We start from the raw sequence: 14,546 nt of genomic DNA on the forward strand, positions 1-14,546 counted from the left end.
GAGGAGCCGTTGCGGGACACTGCCCCGGCCCCGCGAGCCCCTCGGGCTGGCTTGGGGCCCTCTGGCTGCCGCGGGGAGGCAGGTCCGGCGGGCGGGAGGTGGGCTGGCAAGCTCAGGCTGGGCAGAGCTGCGGGCACCCACCGTTCCCTCCGTGCGCGCGCGCTCGGTTACCTGTGGCGGCTCACCGCACCCCCCCCCCCACTCCGTTTCAGTCCCCCTTCACTTTTCCTTTGCAGGGTGGGGGGCGGGCTGGTCCTGGGATCGTGCGTGAGTCTACGTATTGGCATCTCCCGGAGGAGGCCGTGCTCGGAGGGACCCATAACTTCACCTTTGTGGGTCTGAGGAGGGAGGTGGGCAGAGCCTGACCCGGACTTCCACGATGGGAGAGAGAACGTGTGGGAACCCCCTGGCCCGAGCGGGAACCCCACTTCTCAGCCCTAAGGGGCTGCGCTCGCCACCAACTCATCAAACTGGTCAGTTACCCTGGGACATATGCGTGAATGAGTCGAAGTTAATTTAGAGCTCAAATGTTCTTCTAAATTAAGAATCCCAAATTCGGGACAACTTTGCCTTCCGGTCTAAGGAAAGATGGGACCGAAACCAGAGGCTTCGGGGATTCGGACATTGACTGCAGACCCTCAAAAAAGACTCCCTGGGGAGGGAAGGAGCACCTGAGTAAGTTGCCTGTCGTGTCCTGTCATTTAGCATCTGGTGTCTCTTCCAGCCCCATTGTAACCTGGCGAGATCTGTAATTAATTATGCCACTATGCAGACAAAGAAGCCGATGCTCAGTAAAGGTTAAGGGACTCCAGGAAGACGATGCAGCTAATGCCTGGCCAGATTCAAATCTAAGTCAATGCAATTCCACCGTTTCAATGAAACTCTTAAGTCAGTGAAACTCCACCGTTCAAGACGTTTTCACCACGTTAAGCAGGCACAAATTCCATGCAAGACGAAAACAGAGTCCATGGCAGAGAAAAGTTGCCCAACCAAATCAAGAAGTTGAACACAAGCACAGACTAATTTTGAGTAGATTATTTCTGGAGTCAAAAGATGAAGGAAGTTTAGATTAGAATTTAGGATAAAGAATGCCTCTGGAAACTGAAAGGGACAATCCTTTTCCATAAGGACGCCTCATTTTTTGGAGCAGGAGTTTGTAGACAGACAAATGTTAACCTATCTTATCCCCTGGATCTTTTATAATTGGTCAAGATTTAATATTTATACAATTGAAAGTGAATTCTCATTCTTTTAAAAAGATGAGGATTGGCAAGCAACAAGAACTAAGATTTAAAATTTCAGAAATGGGTGTTCCTTGTGCAAATATTTACAAAAAGTCTGTTGTGGTCAAGGTGCAGGTTTAATAAACAACCATGTCATTTTGCCCAGATTTAAATGATTTCATGTGTACTGGAAAAAAAAAAAAAAACCAAACAGATAAGAGACGATCTTTTGATTTCACTGATTTTGGAATTGACATTTGATCAAAAAGTATGCTTCTACAACAATGGCTTTTATCTTCAAATTAACAACTGTCTGTTAGCACCATAGACAGTATTTTTTTGAGGTCATTTCATCTTAAAGTAATGATTGGTGTTCTCTAACAGTCCTATTAACATAATTTTTAGACTTGTTTTTTAAAATTAAAAGTCACTTTGCACAATAAATGATGACCAGTACATTAAAAAAGAAAAAAAAAAAAACCAAGGAAGTAATTACCCATAAAATGAGTATCGATGTACTGTCCATCTTTTTCACGGGAAATCTTTTTTATTTTATTTTATTTTATTTTATTTTATTTTATTTATTTTATTCATTTTTAATATAATTTATTGTCAAATTGATTTCCATACAACACTCAGTGCTCATCCCAACAGGTGCCCTCCTCAATGCCCATCACCCACTTTACCCTCTCTCCCACCCCCATTCAACCCTCAGTTTGTTTCACAGTATTTAAGTGTCTCTTATGGTTTGCCTCCTTCCCTCTCTGTAACTTTTTTCTCCCTCCCCCTACCCCCCTGGTCTTCTGTTGAGTTTCTCAGGATCCACATATGAGTGAAAACATATGGTATCTGTCTTTCTCTGACTGACTTATTTAGCATAATACCTCTAGTTCCATCCATGTTGCTGCAAATAGTCAGTTTTCATTCTTTCTCATTGCCAAGTAGTATTCCATTGTGTATATAAACCACATCTTCTTTATCCATTTGTCAGTTGATGGACATTTAGGCTTTCCATAATTTGGCTCTTGTTGAAAGTGCTGCTATAAACATTGGGGTACATGTGGCCCTATGCATCAGCACTCCTGTATCTCAGGGGAAATTTTTAAAATAAAAGTAAAGGATTTGGAGATGGATTCTGATGGAGGGAAAATTGCCCACTGAAAGCACAGCTCTGAGTTAGTTGTTCTTGAGGCATGAAGATGTGATATTTGCTCACCTTCCCCTTGTGTGAGCTCTTTCTTCGAGGCCACTGGAGTACTGGATCTGCTGTCATTTTGAGTGTGTATGAGGTGTTATACTCTGCTGAACACTCTTTGTGGATTATCTACTAATCCTCATCCAACATATGTAGATCAGCACTATTTTCACCCCCATTTTGCAAGTGAGAAACTGGGGGAAGAAAAGGTTAAATCATTTGCCCAAGGCCACACAGTAACATGGGGAGCCATGGCTCAGACCCAGAGAGTTTGAATTCAGATGTCAGGTTCTTTGCTACCATGACAAACTCTTCTATGCTTGTTCTTGCTTTACCATGATAAACTCTTCTATGCTTGTTCTTGTCTTTACCTTTTAAAGACCTACTTAGACTTACAATTAATATTTTTTTATTCTGAAAATAATAAATGTTCACTAAGGAAAAAACAGAAAATACAAAAAGTAGAAAAACACCCATAATTTCCACACCTAAGTATATCAGTGGTTAGTATTTTGGAACATTTCTAGCAAGGCTTTTATTTTTATTAGATTTTTACACAGGCTTGCTATATTGAATATAAATAGGTTTTATTCTGCTTGATAACCTAACATTTTATAATAAGTGTTTTCCCACATTATCATAGAATCTTTGTAAATATAATCTTAATGGCTGCTTGTGATTTCATCTCATGTAAAACAATAATTTACCTATCTGTTAATTTATAGTTGGACATTCAATTTGCCCCCCTCCTTTTTTTGCAGGGGTTAAATCTATGAATCATGTCTTTGTAACCTACCTTCTTTTCAGAATGTAGGAGTGTTTTGTCAGTCAGGATTCCCAGAGGTGGTTCAAAGGCTATGAACATTTTGTGCTGAGGCTTTAGGAGTTATGTAGCTTGATAATAAGGGTACATTCAGGAGAAAGCATCAGGCTTCCTTGACTTTACTCTGTTCTGTAAATTGCTGTGACACGGAAACTAGGATGAAGGGACAGGGGCTCAGGAGGAATGCTGGCTCAAGTGTGGCTTAGAATCTTTTGCAAACTGTCCCTTCAGGACTATTCAGAACAGCACTATGTCCTATTGAATAGAAGTTAAAACTCTTCACTTTTCTCCTTACAAAGGGGGTATGCTAGAATGTAAGTTCCACAGGGGCAAGGATTTTTGTCTTATTTGTTCATGACTGTGTCCCCAGTGTATAGAAAAGTGCCAGTAGATAGTTGGTACTCACTAAATCTGTTGAATGTGTGAATGGATTCTACCTCTGACATTAGTACAGGCAGTCAGGATTGTAGGAGAGCAAGTGAATACTTAGAAATTACTGCTGAGATTGCATGGCTCGGTCAAATGAGACAGCTCTCCTCCCTTTGGAATCTATTGTTGTGGATGTTTAGATGGTCTAGCCACAGGAAAAGATTGCTGTGTAAGCATGTTGCCTAATCCCACTGCCAAAGTTATTTTGAAGTCAGAGTTATCTCTGTTGATCTTGCCTACAGCCCTGGAATGATCCTTTGCTCACACTCTGTTTAATCCTCATGTTTCCAGAGAAGACTTTGTGTCCTGTGCAATGATCATTATGCCACCTATGCCTGTGGTAGTTGATGTCTTTTTCAAGACTTGGAAGTGACTTTGGTATTTAGCTGAAAAAGGAAAAGAAGGCTCTTTTCACAAAAAAGGTGACTATATTGTGAAAAGTTGCTTGCAGTGTGACTTTTCCTGACATGTATCCATCCAGAAGCACAGCATAGTGTGCACTTTAGAGTCTGTTTAAATTTAGATCTTTCCTGGGGTTTAGATTTTGAAACAGATGACATTTCCCAATTAGCCAAATAAAATGATGGCTTCCATAAGATGCATTTTTGCTTCAATGGGTCAGTTCATTCTCCAGAAGCATGAATTCTCCCTTATTCTTCAAAACTCAGATCAGGGATCACTTCCTTCAAGAAGCTTTCTCTGAGTCCCTTCTCTGTAAATCCAGGGGTGATACCATTCCTTGGGCTTTCATAGCAGCCAGTGTGGCCTTCTGTGAGGCACTTTACACACTGGATCATGATTATCTTCTCTAAGGAAACTTCATCCAGCATCCTCATTTTACAGAAATAAAGCACCAAGAATTAGGGGCAAAGAGGGGGCTGGGACTCAAATCTCCGGATGTGCCTTGCCAATGCTTCTCCAATCTCACAAGCAGTGCTGATGTCTCAAATATTCAGAAGTAATCCAACCTCATGCAGGAAACACACTGGTGGTTGCCAGAGGGGAGGGGATGAGGAGAATGGGCAAAATGGGTGAAGGGGAATGGAAAATAGAGGCTTTCAGTAATGGAATGAATAAGTCACCAGGATGAAAGGTACACCACAGGGAATATAGTCAATGGTAGTATAATCACATTGTATCGTGACAGATGGTGGCTATTCTTGTGGTGAACATAGAATAATATACAAATTTGTCAAATCACTATGTTGTACACCTGAAACTAATGTAACGTTGTGTATAAATCTATTTCAATTAAAAAAAAAGAAAAATGTGTCCTTACATGTAAAATAAAACAATAAAAACTCAAAAAAAAAAACCCCTCTAAAATCCTTATGAAGGAAACGACTCATTGGCTAAGAATCAGTGTTGAGTGATGCCTACGTTGGAAACCATCTAGACAAGTTTCTTCTCTTGCAGATTGAGAAGAAAAGCAGGATGAGCCACATTTTTGTTGTCACTTGATCGTAAGTTAAGGACATTCATGAAGCATAATTGGATCAAGTAAGAGTAACTAAAGGGTTCTTTAGAATGAGGGTTAACGCCAGATAGTAACTCTTTTGGGCTTGGCAGGCATATAGTCTCTGCTGCAACTACTCTAGTCTGCAGTTATAGCGTGAAAGCAGCCACAGGTAATATGTGCACAAATGAATGTGGTTGTGTTCCTTCTCTGGCCTGTGGACCGTTAATTTTTGCCGGCCTCTCCTTAAGAAAACCATGAATGGCATAGCTTTACAATCAGTAAGTTGATTGTAACTTAGTAATATTATAGTTAATATTATAGTTTATTATAGTACTATACTATACTACTATACTATAGTACTATACTATACTATATAGTATAGTACTATACTATACTATATAGTACTATACTATACTACTATACTATACTATACTATACTATAATACTATAGTTTATTATAGTAAGTAATACTATAATAAAATTTTGTTAAATCCTGTAGCAAAGCAATGGGAAGATTCTAGAAAATTTCTGGTGCATTTAAACGCGAATTTGGTAGTGACATCATTTACTGAGAATTCCTAGGTTCCAAGTCCTTTATCTGAACCCTGTGGGAAATAGGAGGAGTCTTGGAGTTTACATCTAAATGGGATGACATCATAAGCACATCTGAAAAATATAGAGCTCTGTTTGCCAAAAATGTAAACAAGCTGTAAGAGATCTTGACCATTTCATTTTTGCCACATTGAAGAAAGGACGAACTTCTTGCTCATTTTAAATCTCACGTAATGCTGCTTAAAATGAACAAATAAGATAAGGAAACAATGATCCAAACTGGTGAAGTGATGTGTATGACATCACATGGCCAGGAAGGGGCAGCGTGGGGCTTAAACTCGGCCTTCTGATTCTTTGTCAGCGTTCCACGTGCTCAGAAGCATGCTAGGTCCCATAGGAGACACAGAGAAGCACCTCCCGGTGCTTGCTCTCCTGGAGGAAGGCAAGAAAGAATCATCATTATGTGTCTATCATTCTTTCTGGTGTGAAAGTTGGGTGGTGGCAATGTCAGTCTGAGAGGTCTAGGGCAGGTGGGAAAATGCAAATTGAGGGAGATACAGACCTAATTGGGGGGGACACAGTCCTGTCACTGAATGTCTTGTCTGTGCTTGAGTGTGCATTGAATAGAAGACACTCCCTCCTCCTACCCAGGTTCAGAACCAACTGAGAGATAAATCTAAGACTTAGAAAACAATCACTACTGTTAGTAGAGTTAATTAAAGTTGATTTGGGGGAACGTGGCTTACATTTTAGATCATGTGAGCTTCCTAACACTATACCTCAAAAATACTCAGCAACACCCATAGCTGAACAACCATAGGTCTTTCTCTGTGGAGCCTATTTTCAAAAGGCAGCAGAGGGAGAGAAGGGCTGAGCTGTGTACACCTCCTGAGAGGTGCTGTAAGTTTGTACGTTTACCAATCAGGCAATTCACTTCTTCGCTGAGGAGGAATGAGTGAGGAACAGTGGAAGGGCCAAGAGGGATACTCTGATGATGGGCTCTCAGCAAGCAGGAGGGAGGACATAAGTGTTTTCTTTTCTACATATATAGAAAAGTTGTCTACCTATTGATTTTTGCCAGAGCCTGGCAACTTGGCTCTGGAGCGTGGAGCACCTCCCCCTCTGCTTTTTGACTCCCTGCCACATATGGCAAAGGGGCCATCCAAATCTGGACTCAGGTTGTTTCAAAAGTCACTGTGTTCAACCCAGAATCCTTTAATAAGAGCTCAGCGTAGGAGCTCTAAATTAAAGAACTTTCTGAATTGGGGCCAGCAATGTGATTTGCCTTCTATTTGGTTGGGGAAGGGGACAAAGGAAAGGAGAACCCAACATTTATTGAGCTCTGGGGATTCCAGGAATGATGTTACAACATTTACTTTGGTTATCTCATTTTGTCCTTGAGGCAATTGCTGTTATTAATACTATTTCACAAATGACAGCGCTCCATCTGAGTGCAGTGATTGGTGGGACTGAGTGGGAGTAATGGGCGGGCACTTGGTCTGGCCCTCAAAGAATGGTCTATTCCCATATTTGTGGGTGGGCATGTGATGTTCAGTCAGGAAAAGGGGCCTGATGGCTTATGACTTAAAATTGTCCAGTGCTTTATGTACATTGACTTGGAATGCTTCTCCTCTTTTTAATACCAAATATCTTTCAAATGTATGCCATAATATCCAATCCTACTACCCAAACCTTAATCAGGCTCCAAGCTCTTTTCAAAATTCTATGTTGTCAAGGCTGACCCTAGAAGTTACTGTGAAGAAAATAGGCAATATGCTTTTGACATAGCTGACCATGAAACATCCCAAGATCCTTTTCTGTGTGCAGTGTCTGTCTCTCTCCTGCCCCTATTTGCTCTCTTTGAACAGCAGTACGAGTTCTCACTTCAGTCTCTCCATAAATGTTTTTTACTTGCCCAAAGTCATATATCTGGTAAACAAATCTAAATATTAGAGTACTGGGTCCTTTGTTTTCTTATTATTGAGTTTTGCAAGTTCTTTATATATTCTGGGTACAAATACTTTCCCAGATACATGCTTTGCAAATATTTTCTTCCAGTCTGTGTGGCTTGTATTTTTCATTTTCCTGGCCATGTCTTTTGAAAAATCAGAAGCTTAAAATTTTAATGCCACCCAATTTTTCTATTTGTTTTTGTGCTTTTGGTGTCATCTCTAAGAAATCTTTGTGTAAGCTATGGTAACAAGGATTTTCTCTTTTGTTTCCTTAAAAGATTAAGGAAAAATAAATAAATAAATAAATAAATAAATAAATAAATAAATAAAAGATTTAGAGTTTAGGGTATTACATTTATGCATATGATCCATCTTGGGTTAACGTTTATATAGGCTTAGAAGTGTGAATCAAAGTTCTTTTTTTGGTATGGATATCCATTTGTTTTAGTATCATTCCTGAAAATACTTTTCTTTCTCTAATGAATTGCTCTTGCGTCTCATGATATGAACAGATACTTTGCTAAAGAGAACATAAAGGAAAATAAAAACATGAATAGATGCTCAACATCATTAGTCATTAGGGAAATGTAAATTGAAGCACCCCGTGGGATACCACTATGCATCCACTAGAATGGCTAAAATTAAAGACTGACCATACTAATTTGTATACATTGTTTATGGGAATGTAAATGGCAATCACTTTGGGTAACATTTTGACAGTCTCTTAAAAAGTTAAACAGAAACATACCATATGACCTAGCCATTCCTTTTGCTAGCTCTTTTCCTGATAGAAATAAAAGCACATATTCATACATAGATGTGTATGAAGATGCTCATGGCAGTTTTAGTTGTGATAGCCAAAACCTGGAAACAACCCAAACGTCCATAAATAGGTGAGTAAGCACACAAACTGAGGTGTAATCATATAATAGAATCGTACTCATCAATAAAAATGAATTAATTTTGGGGGCGCCTGGGTGGCTCAGTCAGTTGAGCCTCTGACTTCGGCTCAGGTCATGATCTCGAAGTCTGTGAGTTCGGGCCCCACATCAGGCTCTGTGCTGACCGCTCAGAGCCTGGAACCTGCTTCGGATTCTCTCTCTCTGCCCCTCCCCCACTCATGCTGTGTCTCTCTCTCTCTCTCTTTCTGTCAAAAATAAATAAACATTAAAAGAAAATTTTTAAAAATGAATTAATTTTTGGGGTGCCTGGGGAGTTCAGACAGTTGGGCTCTCGATTTTGCCTCAGGTCATGATTTATGGTTTGTGGGATTGAGCCCCACTCTGGGTTCTGTGCTGAGCCCAGAGCCTGCTTAGGATTCGCTCTCACCCTCTCTCTCTCTCTGCCTCTCCCCTGCTCGTGCTCTCTCTCAAAATATATAAACTTAAAAAAAAAAGAATTAACTATTGATACATGGTACAACATGGGATGAAACTAAAAAATAATTATTCTGGATAAAAGAAACCAGGCAAAAAAGAATACATGCGTTATGATTCCATTTATATGAAATTGAAACCAATCTGTGGTATTTAAAGTATCAGTGGTTTCTTAGGGCACCTGGATGACTTAGTCCATTGGGCATCCAACTTTGGCCCAGGTCATGATCTTGTGGTTCGTGAGTTTGGTCAGGCTCTCTGCTGACAGCTCAGAGCCTGGAGCCTGCTTCAGGTTCTGTGTCTCCCTCTGTCTCTCTATTCCTCCCCCACTCATGCTCTGTCTCTCTCTCTTTCTTTCTCTCTCTCTCTCTCTCGAAAATAAAGATTAAAAAAAAAGTATCAGTGGTTTCCTAGGGAAAAAGAGGGATAGAAGGTGGGATTATGAAGGGTATGAGCAAAATTTGTTGGTGATGAATATGTTCATTATTTGACATCACGATAGTAATTTATCAAATTACATACTTAATTACGTACTTTAAATATGTGCCCTTGATTCTTAATTATACCTCAATAAGGATGAAAAAAACTGCAGGTAGGCCAGTGAGAAAATTATATGTATGTGTGGCCCTGTGTCACTGAGAATTGTTCTAAGTTTCTGTGAATCTAATCTGGCAATGTTTACCAATAGCTGAACAATTGTTCACTTTTTTTTTTTTTGGCCCAGAAATTTCATTTAGGGGAACTACTCAAGGGAAATAATCTAAAATAAATCAATTTATACAAATTTATGTTATTATTTACAACTGTGAAATACTGGAAGTTACTTAAATGCCCTATAATTGAGTTCTGATTATAATCAATATGATTGAATATCATGTTTACTTAAAAATATTAGTTTTTTGGATTATATGATGAAAATAAGCGTATAAAGTCATTTAGTAAAAAAAAAGTAGCCCATAAAGAGTACACTCTGAAAAATCCACATCAACATGTATGAATTAACATTGATAAGGGTTGGAATATAAAGTGATATAAATAGCTGATACTTTAGGCTTCTGTTTTTTCTTGTAATATGTTATATGTTTCTTGTAATATGGTTTAACTCTTACTAAACCTAATAGAAGAAATAACACTGATATTAACAAGATTTTAAGAAGTACTTTGCAAACTGACCATGCGATTAAATGCCACAGAGATCAAGACACTCCTACAAGTAGGCACTGCTTTGAGGGATTTGCTTTGAAGGAAGAATCACCATTCATGTGTAAGATTTCTTCTACTAAGCTGCTATGATGTCACTAACTCCTGAAATTGTCACTTTCCATATGGATACTTTGAGTTAGGATGTTGAAGATCCCTTAAAATATAATCATGTTACTTGATAAATATCCTTTTAATACCTGTAGAATCTGTGGGAATGTCACCTCTGTCATTCTTAATAATGGTAATTTAGGTCTTCTCACTCTGCCCCAATCTGTCTAGTTAGAACTTTATCAATTTTATTAATCTTCTCAAGGAATTGTATTTTGGGTTTATTTAGTTTCTCTATTGGTTTTTCTGTTTCCTATTTATTTGTTTTCTGCTTTGATACTTGTATCTATCTTCCTCCTGCTTTGGCTTTAATTTGCTCTCCTTTTTCTACTTTCTTAAGGCAGAAGCTAAGGTTATAGATTGAGACCTTCTCCCTTTTGTAGTATAGGCACGTATTGTTATGAATTTCACACAAATAAACTGCTTATGGCACCTCACAAATTCTTATATGTTGTTTTCATGTTAATTCATTTTCAAATGTCTTATATTTTTTATTCCTTCTCTGATTCATAGATTCTTTGGAAGGGTGCTTTTTAGTTTCCAAATGTTTAGGGATTTTCCAGATATTTTATGTTACTAATTTATAATTTAATTCCATTATGGAATATTGCTGTTTGTTTCTATTTTTCTCTCTGTTATTTGTTCCCATTTCCTCCATCTTCCATCTTTTGGATTGTTAGCTTTTTTCACTTTATATCTTTTTTGGCTTATTAGCTATAACTCTTTTGTTAGTTTGCTTAAAGATTTATTGCACGTATCTTAAATTTATCACAGTCTCCCTTCAAGTAATAGTATACCCCTTCACGTACAGTATAAGAATAAGAATAAATACTTCCATGTCATCTCTTGAAATTTATGCTATTGTCATTATTTGTTTTACATATATACATGCTATAAAAAGCTCCACCATATTGCTATTATCTTTTTAAACAGTCAGTTATCTTTTAAGGAGATTTAAATCATAAAAACTTACATATTTACCCATATAGTTGCCATTTCTGATGTTCTTCACTTTTGGAGATTGATCCCTATTTATATCTGGTATTATTTTTTATTTTGCCTCAAGAACTTTATTTCTCTTAGATTTTGACTATCTGAAAATGTCTTTGTGTCTCCTTTGTTTTTGGAGATATACATTTCCAGGATATGGCTTTCTGGAATGACAGCTGTTCTCTTTGAGTAATTGACACGTGCTGCTCCATTGTCATCTTGCTTGAATTATTTATAAAAAGAAGTCTGTTGTCCTTCATATCTTTGTTCCTAGGTACATGTGTCTTTTAACCTCTGACTGCTTTTAGTGTTTTCTTCTTAACACTGGTTTTGAGTAATCTATCATATTCTTTGTTGTAGGTTTCGTCATGACTTTAATGCTGGGGTTTTTTAAAGTCCTTAGGTCTGCGGATTTAAGGTTTTCATTAAATTTGGTCAATTTTTGTACATTATTCTTCATCGCCCTGCTTCATTCTCCTATTGTTCAGAAACTGCAATTACATATTTGTGAGGCCCATGAATGTGTAAAACCATCCCACAGCTCACTGATGTTTCTTTCTTTCTTTCTTTCTTTCCTTCTTTCTTTCTTTCTTTCTTTCTCTCTCTCTTCTTTTCTTTCTTTCTTTCTTTCTTTCTTTCTTCTTTTCTTTTTCTTTCCTTCACTCTCTCTCCCTCTCTCCTTTCTTTCTTTCTTTCTTTCTTTCTTTCTTTCTTTCTTCCTTTCCTTCCTTCCTTCCTTCCTTCCTTCCTTCCTTCCTTCCTTCCTTTTTGGATTATTTTTTTCTGTGTACTTCATTTGAAGTAGTTTCTATTGCTGTGTCTTCAATTCTTCAAGTCTTCTGCAGTGTCTTATGTTTTTAATTCCATCTGGGATATTTTCAACTCAGACATTATAGTTTCAATCACTAGAAGTGGGATTTTGGTCTTTTTGCTATCCTCCGTATTGCTACTTAACTTTATGAACATGGATTGCAGTTATAATAGGTGGTTTTTAAAAAATTGAGGTATAATTGACACGCAATGTTATATTAGTCTTAGGTGTACAACAGCAATTTGAGCAGTATACATTGTGCTATGCTTACCACAAGTGAAGCTACTGTCTGTCACCCTATAATGCTTATATATACCACTGACTATATTCCCTATGATGTATCTTTTATCCCCATGACTTATTCATTCCATAACTGGAACAGTTATAATAACTTCTTTAATGTCATTGTCTGCTAATTCTAACATCTGTGTCATTTCTGTGTCAGTTTTGATTGATTTTTCCTCTCATGAAGGGGGATGTTTCCCATTTCTTTGTATGCCTGAAAATTTTTGATTGGATGGTCATAGGTAGCTTTTTGAATGTTAAATATGTTTGTATTTCTATAAATATTCTTGACTTTTTTCTGGGATGCAGTTCAATTACTTGGAAATAATTTGATCCTTTCAGGACTTGATCTGAGTTTTTAAGTGGTTCTAGAAGAGTGCTAGTGACAGGGATAATTAATCCTCTCCTCTGAGGTAAGCACTTTATGAATACTCTACCCAATGTACCATATTTCTCTGTCTAGCTGGTAGGAAGGGGCTCTATTCCTGGCCATGTGTAAGCACTAGGCACTATTACCTTTAATCCTTTTGAGTGATCCTTTCCTTATATAAGTTCATTAATTAAGATTCCGCTGAATAATTGAGACGCAGGTCTCTTTGTATATCTCTCATCTTCAGTACTCTCTCCTGAGACTTCTAGATATCTTGATCTGGAATCTCAGTTCTCTTTCTTCAATGCAGCAAATCTGCAAACTTCTGTCTGAGAGAAGGGCATCTTTCCTGGGAAGGAAAACTCTCTCTCGAAGTAAACTAGATCAGTTATAAGGCTCACATCATTTGTGTGTGTGTGTGTCTCTCAGGGATCTTTGTCTTTCATTGCCTAATGTTCAATGTTTTATAAATCATTGTTTTGTATAATTTGTCTTGTTTGTATTTTTGTTCAGCCTGGATGATAAATCTAGTCCTTGTTGACTCCGTGTTGACTGGAAGCTAAAGTCCCTCCAATGGGTTTTAGCATTTATCTTTGAAAATTTGAACATTTTGCAGGACTTGTTTACTGGTTGATTTTGGTGGCCTCTACTTGTACTCAGTTTTACTATGCTAAGCTCATTGGTTTGTGTTTCTAAACTTTCCACCAATTTGTTCTGAGTGTTTTGATCTTAGTGCAGGTTCATATAATACAACACCATAAGCTGAGTGGATTATCAACAACAGAAATTTATTTTTCACAGTTCTGGAGGCTGGAAGTCTAAGATCATGGTGCTAGCAAGGTTCAGTTTGGTTGATGGCCGTTTTCTGGTTTCCAGGTGGCTGACTTTCTGTTGTATCCTCACATAGTGGGAATAGGGTGAGTGAGCTCTCTTGCCTCTTTTTATAAGGGCACTAATCCCATTCATGAAGGCTCAACCTTCATGACTTAATTACCTCCAAAGGCACCATCTCCAAATACCATCACATTGTGGATTAGATTTCAATCTATGAATTTTGGGGGGACATAAACATTCTGTCTGTAATAGTTTCCTTTGTTTCATTGTAACTATTACTTTTTCTGTTCTAAGGTTTAATGTGCAATGGACTTTGGGTCCCATGGTACAAGTTTCTAAACCTGTGGAGAGCTAAGCATGATAGGAGAATGGGGGGTTCCTTTTCATGAGTCCTGTGGCTCCATGACTATAAGTTGGGGGATAGAGTGTGGGAGATAGCAGCAGATGCTTATGAATGTCAGGACTGAAACTTTCGCATGGTAAATTCTGCCACAGAGACCTCAGAAAAGGCTTTTCCTTTTTTCATCAACATGAACAATGGAATGGAGATGTAGGAGGGAGATGCACTGAGGCAGATCCATTTTTGAAAGTGGTGTCCTTTCTTTTTTTTTTTAATATAATTTATTGTCAAGTTGGCTAATGTACTGCATGTACAGTGTGCTCTTGGTTTGGGGGGTAAATTCCCATGATTCATTGCTTACATACGACACCCAGTTCTCATCTCAACAAGTGCCCTCCTCAATGTCCATCACCCATTTTGCCCTTGAAAGTGGTTTCCTTTATAAATGGGTGTTGGGATAAGCACTGGGTATTATGTGTAAGTGATGAATCTTTAAATTCCAATCTTGAAATTATTATTACACTGTATGTTAACTAACTTGGATTTAAATAAAATTTTAAAAAATGGTACTCTTTGATCGGGGCTACTGAGTGCCA

General features: G+C 38.1%; 1 protein-coding gene across 1 annotated transcript in view; it reads left to right on the forward strand.

Annotated features, from left to right (window-relative positions):
• SRD5A2 (steroid 5 alpha-reductase 2) overlaps positions 1-14,546 on the forward strand; it is a 43,135-nt gene that overhangs the window by 377 nt on the left and 28,212 nt on the right. The window lies entirely within an intron of this gene.

This window comes from Prionailurus viverrinus, chromosome A3 (genome assembly GCF_022837055.1).
Source record: "Prionailurus viverrinus isolate Anna chromosome A3, UM_Priviv_1.0, whole genome shotgun sequence".
Lineage (NCBI taxonomy): Eukaryota > Metazoa > Chordata > Mammalia > Carnivora > Felidae > Prionailurus > Prionailurus viverrinus.